Source organism: Pseudopodoces humilis, chromosome 4 (genome assembly GCF_049639895.1).
Source record: "Pseudopodoces humilis isolate 2021_Gansu_Grassland_sample_001 chromosome 4, ASM4963989v1, whole genome shotgun sequence".
NCBI classification, from domain to species: domain Eukaryota; kingdom Metazoa; phylum Chordata; class Aves; order Passeriformes; family Paridae; genus Pseudopodoces; species Pseudopodoces humilis.
Window position 1 is genome coordinate 23,657,891 of NC_142203.1, and position 11,058 is coordinate 23,668,948.

Below are 11,058 nucleotides of genomic sequence, written 5' to 3' on the forward strand. Positions count from 1 at the left end.
CTCAATACAATAATTCGGATGAACCCAAGTCCCTCCATCAGTTTTGATGAAATGTGATATTCATGAGGCTTATACCTCACAGTACAAAGTTTGTGCAAAACCCAGCACCCTAACACAAGGGGTTATCCTTGTGCATCCTGCTGCAGTCCTTCCATCATGTGTGACTTCTTTCTGGATCTCAATGACAACAGTAAGAGCAAATTTGGCCCCCCAGGGTTTTCAGGACATCTTGATAGTTTTCTCAAATTCCCCAGTTTTTTCCAAGTTCTCTCCTTTGAGGGTATTGGATGAGTATGGGAATGTTGAGGCAGCTTGGAAGGCCTTGTGGGCTCCAACATGCCTGCCTGGCTCAAGACTCCACCTGAGCACAGTATGTAAGAAATTTGTGAGATTTGACTGTTCTCCCTACTGAAGTCTCTGCCTTTGCTTCCTCAGCTATTGTGACTTTATTGGAAAATTCGGCTTCAAAGAAAGTTTCCACAAGAAAACTGTTGAAATAAGTGATTTATATTTTTTTTCCCCTTTTCCATACTTTACAATATTACAGTGTATGTAATGTTTTGGACTCTCACCTCATCCTCTACCTGCTCTTCTTCCCTCCCTTAAATTCTGCACCAGGAATCTCTAGCTCTGTAGTTGAAAAATTGATGCCATGAGTCACTTTTATCAAAGAAACTGCAAGAAAACCTGGTTATATCTAGCAGCTGAACTGCATTAGGCTTTTACTTACCTTACAGCATCAAGTCTGTGCTTTTCTACAGGAGAACAGGGAGAGAGATAATATTTGATATGTGCCTTAAGTAAGTCAGGCAGGGTAAGCCCTTATCATTAGCCACACGGAACAAAATAATTACTGGAGGGAATGAGCAGTGAGAGGTGGATGTGTGCCCTTTAGCCTGCTGCAGCAGCATGCCAGGGGAGTCGAGTCTGGACAAAGGAGTGACAGTGTTCTTCCAAGGCAGGAAAGTGGACTACGCTCCAGAGAAAGGATTGGCTTGTGACGCAGCGGCCATGTGAGTGCACTGGCACAGTTCTGTGTGACCTCTTCCCTGCGCCTCAGGTGCTACCCTCTCTCCCCCTTTTCCTAGAGGGAGGAGGAGGAGGAGGAGGATGTCTTGAGGATGTCTCACTCTTGGGGCAGCAGGGCACAGGTGGGCTGTGTGCAGTACTGAGGTACTTCAGGGAGCACTGCAAGGCTTCACGTGGAGAAAGCTTACAAGTGGAATGATTTAAATCCTGTGATTCAAGCTTGCAGCTGGAGAGGACGGGGCTTGCCCCAGTCAGGTTTGAGAGGGAAGTACTAGCAGCAGGAGTAAATAAGGAAAAGCTGCTTTCCCCTAATGCCGGAACTCTGTTAAAGAGCAGGAAAACTTCTTCCAGCGTCTGTGGCAGGTAGTGCATACAGAGGCTCCAAGGAGGTGTTTGCCTTTTGGCAAAAGCATGAGTTTGCAGAAGTAGGTGGGAAGGATGTGTGACTTTACTAAAGTCAGAAATGCAAAAAGAATTCTTAGCTCAAACTCTTACTAGCAATTGTTCATAATTTGCTGCATGGAAATCTGCTTTAAAAAGACAATTTAAAAATTTATTGTGCGTTTGTTTTTCCAGTTTTGTCTACCTGTTGTGCTTCACAGTATAGAGGCTAGAAAAACAGCTGAGTTCTACCAGCCATGCAGGACCTAGTAGTTAGTAGTGCCAGGTTCTGGGAAGATGCTTTGAGTTTGCAGGTGGAAGGGAAGAGGGGCACATCACCTGTGTTTCCTCTAGTTGTAGTTAGTGAAAATAGTAATAAGGATTTGTATTGGCTATCTGGATAGAGGGGTTGTTGAACTAGTTTTCTGTCAAGGTATCAAGTTTATGGTACTGTTGGTGTGAATGCTGCAGCTGGCACTCTAGGCAGGGAGTATGATCTGCTGAAAGCCTCCCTCTCAGCAGAACATCAAAGGTAGCAGCTCCCATTCACATTTGCAGGAAAGACAGTTTTGTATGTGTTTTTGTTTGAGTATATCTGAGTTTGATACTAGAACTTGCTTTCACTTGAACCTTCATACAGATGTGTACTGATGCTTTCTACTTCCTGCTACACCTGCACTTTCATTTCCCTGTTTCCACCTCATAGTCAGTTGGCAAATGCTAAAGAAATCTCCAGGCTGGTGCTATCCAGGCCTTTGCAGGCTATTGCTCAGCTGGTTCAGCTGCAACTGCTAGTGAGGTGTTATTCCCAAATATGTGGGAGATTTTGCATTTACAGAGCAGGTGTGGTGCACAGTAATGATGAGAAAAAGCTGGCTATTCAGACAGAAAACTAAGCAAACAGCTACACTGAGCAAACAGTTCTTTTTGTGTTCAGTGCCTGTGTGTATGCTTCTATAAACAGCAGAGGAGTAATGTAATTTGAAATGATTTTACCAGCACCTGCTTTTCAGTTTGCCTGGTGAGACTATCTGAGTCTGACAGGCAAATTTGCTCAAGAGAGAAAATTGACTCATCTCATTTGACACTTCTGGGTTTATGGTTTGAACCCAGTGGAGCATTCTGCTAAACATGCTTGCATGTAATGAGACTTTACAAAAGGGATGGGTTTTTTGCTTTCTTGGATTTTAAAATCAGTGTAGTATCATTTTATGAATGTAGAGCCTCATAATATTCTGTTCTTTACTGAACAGCCACAAAAAATGTATGTCATTGAATTTCATTTAATTGTATCTAAAGTTACTCTCTGTTTATCAGAAGCCATCCTGGATTTTAACGAACAATCAGTCAAATGCGAACAATAGAACAATGTACAATCTACAGTAAATCCACAGCACTTGGGAGAGTTTATTCCCTGAGCTTCATGAAGTGTTATGATGCCTATCACTGTTCCTGTCCAAAATACAGGCATTTCACTTACACAGTTGTTTCAGACTTTCTGATCTTCTTCCTGGTGACATCTGCTGACTCTCAAGTTTCCATTTAGTCAAACCGGCCAGTGAGACTATGCCTACTCATCTTGAATTAAATGTCAAATTATTTGGGTGACAAAGCCTAGATCTAGTGTTTATAAGACCTTGACTACACCTGCTATTGGTAGTACCCTCAAAAGGGATGATCCCAAGAAGGAACTGATTAGAAGTGTCCTATGAGAGGATACTAGCAGGATTAGTATGATAATCAGAAGTGTTTCTTTCTCCTGTACCTAGTTCCATATCTATTATAATCTGCAAACAAGGGGTCAGGATGCAGCACCTTAGCAAGCAGACTTTGAACAGGAATTCAAGGCATGTCAGTAAAACCTTTCCCAAGACTGTGTTTCATGTACAAAGCGGACAAGAATACTCCAGCTATCCCCTACTGAAGTTAAAAGTGCTTTGTATGAATCACTTTGTCTATTTTCCCCAGTAGGAGAAAATAGATGGGCAGTACCTGAGTTGGATGTCTGTTCTCTAAGTAAACACCTGTGCCAAAAAACTTGGAAGAAGGGAGTTCCAGCAGAAATGATTGCCCTCCATATACATATTATACTGACTAGGCTCACACTAGCTGCCAGCCTTTGTGAGTTCAGTCTAGATAGTTCTTCCCTCTGATTAATTTTTTAAATTTGTCCACTGTGGGTAGAGCTTCTGCTGATGTATTTTACTGCCTGTGTGACATTCTTGTCTTCCCAGTTTCTGTACTAAGTCCATTTGGAATCTGCTTAAATGTTCATTATGTTCTTAAATTTGAAAAGATACCTTTCCCCGGCTTTACATAAACAGCAAGCTTGTGTCATGATGATGTAGCAGCTGCGTCATGTTATGGAGGTGTGACATTCTACATTAAGCTTCAAACAAGGATTTGATAGTCTTTGGCAATGCAGGTAGTTTGGACTGTATAATAAAGGCTTCTTCAACTCCTCACTTCATGGTATTGATAAGGTAATTTTCCACTGACTAGGCATTTTAGCAGTGCTTAGCAGGAGATGAAAGGAAAATCATTCTGATGTGCTGTCAAGTACAAAATTAAAAATCAGCTCTTCACACTATCTACAGGTAGATGGATAAAGTCTCCCTCCAAGAAGAAAAGGTAATGAGTAACTTAATTATAACCTTACGTGCTAGATATGGCATGCAGGGCAAAAAACAGCTCTGAATTCTTCCTGCACTTAAAGCTTGCTGTCATGGCAATGTGCACACGTGGGCTCATTCCGGAGCAAGGGCAAGGTTAGAAGAAAGTCAGCTTGTACTAACAGCTGTTTCCACGACATATGTAATGAACCACAAACCTTCTCTCACAAACGAAACATAAATGCCTCAGCACTGGCTTATGATACTTGCATAAAGAGATGTCCTTCCATGTTTTTCCCAAAAACTGTTTCAAGTGATGCCACTGACAGCACACATGAAGAAGACAATATAATCCATGTTAACTGACCTGAAAACGGTCACACTTCTAAAGACTCTGATCAATAGTAATGGCTATAGGAAAGAATCCTGTATGAAAGACCAAGTTCTTGATTGTATGAACATATTGTCCACACTTCTCTTCCAAGTCTCTTCATGGATTTCTGATTCTGCAGTCACTCTTTGACCATCACAGTAAATGCTACCACAAAAACAGTTTGTGGGTTGGGGTCTAATTGAACTAAGAAAGTACACGATTTGTGTTTGGACTAAGGATATGAGACTGCTTGTAGCCAAATATTGAGAGCTCTAATATTTAGTTACTCCCTCCTTCTGCTTATAGACCATCCTCTGCCTCCAGTTCCCATCTTGTTCTGCCAGATGTAGCCTGGATCCAAAAGCTGATCTTCTAAATAGTAACCCATCCAAAACCAGTTAATTTCCCATTAGAGATATGGATAAGAGTCTGTAAAAGAGCCCAGTATCAAATGAAGGCATGTTGAGCAATGTCTAAAATAATGCTTTAGGAGCCTTGCTGACATCACAACTTTTTTTCCTCTGTTGTTTCTGTAATTGTATTCCATGTAAAGTGAAGCAACATTGGAAACTGCAAGAATATTCTGAGGCAAGTTCTCTGCACGTCTGTCATGTACCTCTGTGCTTCCCCAGGGAGCCACAGCTGCAGACAACAGACCAGATCTGTCAGCAGCAGTAAGTTAGGCTTCTACACAACCCTGGTGCCTTTCCTGAGATTAAAAATTAATGTAAAGAAGTCAGCACTGCCTGATCCTTAAGGTTTTAGTCATTCATCTGCCTGAGTCACTTCAGATTCATGCACATGTCCATTCCCTCTGCCATTAAGCACTTAACTGAAGCCAGCTGTGACTGTCCAACCTGACAGTAGCTGCTTCCCTTAAAAACCAGTATTACTGTCACCCTACCATCACTACCTTCCTGGTCATGTGCTGCTGCTTCCCATCCCTACCCATATACCTGTGGTGCAGTATCCCTTATTTTCTTCCAGGAAAATCAGCTGGAGTTATCTTGTGCAAAGTCCACATTGCAAAGGTATGTTGCATCACCTTTGCTGCATCAGCTTTGCTAAATAGATTAGAGCACCTGAGTAATCACTTGGTGGAGGAGTGTGGAAATGATGAGTCTGGGGCACGTACACATTCTTATCTTACGGGTAGATGCAGAAGATGCTGCTTTAGATATCTATTTCCCTTTTAGCTGCACTTTCCTATGTTTATTCCAAGGTTGGATAGATGGTCCATACACATCCCTGGACAAAAAAGCAAACAGTTATATCTAGGTTTTGTTAGATCCTGTGTCCTGGCTCAGGTAAGAAAACTTATCAAATCAGGCTGACATGTTTCGGGACAGCAACTGATACAGATTTTTTGGTGGGCCACAGAGAGAACAGCATTGTTTCAGAGGGGAGCACATGCCCTGTATGGGAAACAGCAGGATGAGACAACAGCTTAACCAAGATCCTGTTCAGCCTCTGATTCAATGCACAAGCCAAAATCTTACTTTGTAATGCTCTGACCACATCTGTATAAAGGAACTCTCTTCATAATGAAATCCGTCACTGCTCTGTGTGACTGTGGAGCAATTCTTGGAATAGGAAATCTTGTAGATTTGGAGACAGGAACGGACCTTGCTCAGCCAAAGATGTTCTTGGATTGCTCTTGCCTGCCAGTCAGGATATGATGCAGTCAAGCCATCACATTTGTGGCTCTACAGTGTGAGGCCTTTATTTGGGACCTCTGATCCCTGGCAGTGAGCCCTGCTGATAAGAAATTGAGAGGGCACCCCAGATGGATGGGTGTAGGCTTCCACAGTGGGGCAGGAAGGACAGCAGGAAAGCACACATAGCTCTTTTCTTGGACAAGTAGGACAGCAGAAAAACATATTGGAGAAAAATACAGCTTTTTTCACCCACTCTCCTGGGAAAGAGCTGCAAAGGAAATAATCAGAACAGATTGGGGAGAACCCGATTTTTGTGTGTTGGCTGCACTTACTGTATTCATCTTGCTTGGGTGGAAGAGAGTAAAAATTAATATCTTGAGTCTTAGTTAAGTGGCCCAGTAGATACAGAGTCTCTATCCCCAGCAAATACAAATCTAGAGTAATTAGGCAGAATTGTACAAACAGAAACAGTAGAAATTCAGAAAAAGAAAGAGCAGAAATATTTTTGGCTCTGCTGTCATGATTTACTGAACCATAACAAAAGTTGACTAATCCTTCAGTATCAAGGAATGAGAAGCCACAGAATGATGAAGCAGATAAAATTTTTTTTAAAAAATAGCGAGTTCATGGAGATGCTATAGAGACTATTATGTCAGCCTAAATGTATTTAGGGAAAAAAAATAATTGTTTTGACTTGGATAATACCTGCTTAATTTCTACAACAGAACTTGGTGCGATTTCTGGCAAGCAAATCATGAAAGACCATGACTTCCATGTTTTAACCCACATTGCAGAAGAAGTTTTCTTAGCAGCTTAAATACAAAATTCAAAATATGTTTTCTGAGTAGCTGAAAGGCATTGAAAACCAAGAAATCATTAATCTTTTGCATATTCAGCAGATTCCAAAATAGCAATATCTCATCCCAGTTTCAAAAAAACCCCAAAAAAACAAGCTGAGACCCTGAGGAATTACAAACTTCTCACTTAATTAGGAAATTTGTGGTGTGAAGAATTCAAAAAATAATTGTGCACAGTATTCTTCAAACCTAGTGTTTCCCATAAGAAAAACACAGAATGGAATAACACAGGCTAAGCACAAGGAAGAGTTACCCTTTCTGTGAACTTTCAGTGTTTGTTCATAAAGAAGAAGGCAGTGAACAGCCGGAAGAGAAAATTATATGATCAGCATGCAAGCCAGTGTACTTAGACAAACAATGGCTGACATAAATCTCACAGAGATTTGAAATGCATGGTTTTGCAACATCAGAGATGATTTTTAAAAACACAGAACAAAGAGACTGGTGTGTTGTTTTGGCTTGGGGCTTTTTTTTCACAAAACATGCTTCATGACATTGGGACAATTTTTATAAAAAAGAACACATTAAGAGGAACACAACCATCAAAACAATGTTCTGAGACACCTTCCTTTGTGTTTTTGGTGGGTTTCTTTCTTTAATCACAGTAGATAGTTTTGACAGCCTGTTAGAGTCATGCTCCCATCAATGAATTCTGAGCAGATTTGGAGGTTTGGGGTGATACTGTACTTCAGTGAATATGTCTATCTATGTGTCATCTGCCATAAATGCAAACTTATGTGTTAGGCTTAACTACATCTAGCTCCTTTCCCTGCATTTTCCTCACACAGCAATCCTCTTATCCTTTTATATATTCAAAACCACGGTCTTTCAATTTATCCTATTTTGTGCACTCTGCCCCACCTCCCACTTGCAATAGTCTGACCTTCTGCAGCGTTCCAAATGTAATATCCAGCAGTTAAAATCCTGGTACTGGGTCTTATCTGTCTTCAGTCCTGCTTGGGCCTTTCACGTTGGTTTCCCCATCATCAGCATCTCATCATCTTTTCTGGTGATTTTGAATTCCTTATCCACTCTTTCAAGAGCCCTTTCATTTTCTGCAGCCAACAATGTCTTCCAGCACATTCCCCAATAACACTAAGGTGCTTTTCAGACTTTGCAGGGAGTCACTTCAGCATTACATTGGCAGGGGAAAAATAAATAATTCAGCAACAGAGCTGAACATGGGAAGAAAACAGGCAGGCAAAATAGAGTCACAGCAGCCAGTGTTGGTTAAGCCAAGCTAAAGTCCTCTTATTGAGTTTTTAACCCACAAGGACTTAGAACGACAACAAAGCTTCAGAGGATAGTCCAACTTACTTTGTTTCCTGAAACATCACCATGACCTTATTCTGCTACTTCTGCTTTAAACCAAGATCACAAATTAGCAGCTCTCCAGGTCAACCTGAGAAGAGGAATGTGGCAAAGAGTCAGCCCCAATCTCTCCAACACACAATCATGAGCACATACAGTTGTAGGTGAATACAGTCACACAGGAGCTAGAAGGCGGTTTATATTCTGGTATTCTACAGGAATCCTGCACACTTCTTGTGGTAAATGTGCTAAAAATATCAGCAATTGTGGTAAAAAATGTAGTTAGACAAAATGCAGCTCAAAGAGCTTTGTGCTACACTTTCGAGACGTGTTTCTAATACAGCTGCTACATTGGACAGAGCAGTTTGTATTATAGATCAGTCTGAATCAGGCCAGCGAATGAGTAGCCTTATAAAATCCACAGAAGACAGGAGACAAAAATTATTAACATTATAATAATAATTAATTATTACTTATTAACAGTTTGTGGAGTAACTGAAAATCTTTGGAAGCAAGAGAGCTTATATTTATTCTGTTCCTCCTGAATATCTCATTTCCAAATTCTGCACACTGCCATTTCATTACCTCTGTAACATAAGCGAGCAGGTGATGCTGACTTCACTATCACAGCTAAGGAGGTTTGGGACACCTCTAAGGAGAGTGTCAGGAAAGCATGAAACACAATTGCCACATACTGCCAGCTTTCCAGACTTCAATGTCATGAAAGGATGTGCCTTCCTCTGAAATTCAGAGATCTAACTTGAGCTGTTTATTCCTCCTAAGTCTCCCTTGAAATCACGCTGCAGAAAAAGAGCTATAATGCCAGAGAATAGCAGCATACTGGGTAAAGTAAGTATTACACCATTTGTTCTCCCTGGCTGAAACACTATTATTTTTAACCTTTGGCTTTTGGACTTAATGTTTTATATAACAATTGCATTAATCAACTGAGGCTTTTGCAGAATAGAGTGTATTTAATTACTAGCTCAGAGGCAGCAGTCTCAGATGTACTGGAACATAAAAAACATTCAGACAAAGAGGTCTGTGTTCTACACAGCTGGCTAGCAAATGCAAAGGCTGCCCTTAGGCAGGCTTTAGCCTGACCAACAGCGACACCGGGAGGAACACAGACGTTTTCAAAAGGCTCTGCTATGCTCTGCTGTGTAAATCCCTGTCCAAAATGCACATGCATTTTCCTATTATTAGGAGGAAAGTAGTGAGCTGTATGGAAAATCAGTGCTAATAATTTAGCAGAAAAGAAAGACTGCTAACCAGTATTTACCTTTGTACCAGCTATCCATAGGGCAACCATGTTCAAAATGTGAGCCAAGATGCTTCTCACTTCAAGCAGCACTTCAGTGGCAGCAGATGTTTGCACACTGAATGCAATTAATCCATTAGTTTTCAAACACCAAGCATGTACTACATGACAGCATGGCTTGCTGATTAAGGAATACCAAAGAGAAGACACTAAAAAAAATCCTTATGAAGTCACGGTTTTTACTCAAGAACTTGATTCTGTGTGATTAAGTAATTTTACCTCTATAAGTCTTTTTGGTTTTTTCTGCTTCCACTAGGAGAATAAGAGAACACACTTGTGCAATACATGGCCAACACCTTAGCGCAGGACCAAAACAGAGAGTGATTCAAAAGAAAATCCAGGCACAGAAGTCTCCTGTAATTTACACTTTTTCACATAGTTACTAATGAAGTTAACACAGAGGCACAAATGGGCTAGTATACCTAATGAGTCTCGAATGCAGGACCTATACACATGATTTCTCATACAGAAACATGGATGCCACAAATTAAAAGTTCTGGCAGCCATGTGGTTTTGAACTCATCCAGCAACAATAGAATGATGCAAACAACTACATGAAAAGAATGTGATATAACAAGAATGGGCTGGTGTACTACTGCTGAAGGAAAATAGTAAATATATTCCCAGTTGCTTTAAATTCAGCACTGCAGGACCACTTTTTGCAAAGTTCCAAGCTGAGACCTACTACTGGCAAGCAGTATTCTTGTTTCCTGAAAATCGTCACCTCTGCAAGAAGCTGTGATAGGAAACAATAGGATAAAATAGAAGCAGCCTACAGCTCCCATTCTCACATTTCATTAAAAAAGCAATTTCTCTCTTTATCAGCAAAAATATTTGTAGAATTTTCATTTTTCTTCAGGTAATAATGTAGCAAAAAGAAAGGAAGTTACTTGTAAGACTGTTCCCATCAAGGTCATTTCACAGTAAGCAATACTGTGCTAGCAAATGAATTATTGATCACGTGTCATTTAACACTTGTTATTCACTGGTGTTACACACTCAGTGGTAATTAAGTTTATGCAACACTGGAAGACGCTGATAGAATTTGTATTAAAACTGCAAGACCGTTATGTTGTACATACCAGTAGCTCCAAGACTACTATGAATTCTCAAAATTGCTTTCCCTGGGAGAGATAACCCACTGACAGCTAATGCAGTTTACAATCTCCTGAGTGGACTTTCCAAATTAAAGCAGAAACTGAGGAACTGTGTACTTATAGCATCTTTAAACCTCCTTAGTTGAATACTTTATCATAACCATAACTACTTATAGGCACCTAAATGCTTGCCAAAACATTGCAATCTGCAACAGCCTTTAAAAGACACTCTTCCCAGAGCCAGGAAGCAAGCCAATTCTCAGATTGTTCATCACCACACGTAAGGAATTCAAAGCTGTCTGGAAAGGGAGGCAGCACTATGATTACCTGCTCTGATGCCGCACTAGCAGTCCACTGACAGTGCAGATAACAGATCTTTGGAATAGTAATTCCCATACTTAGCAAAAGTGGAGCTGAAT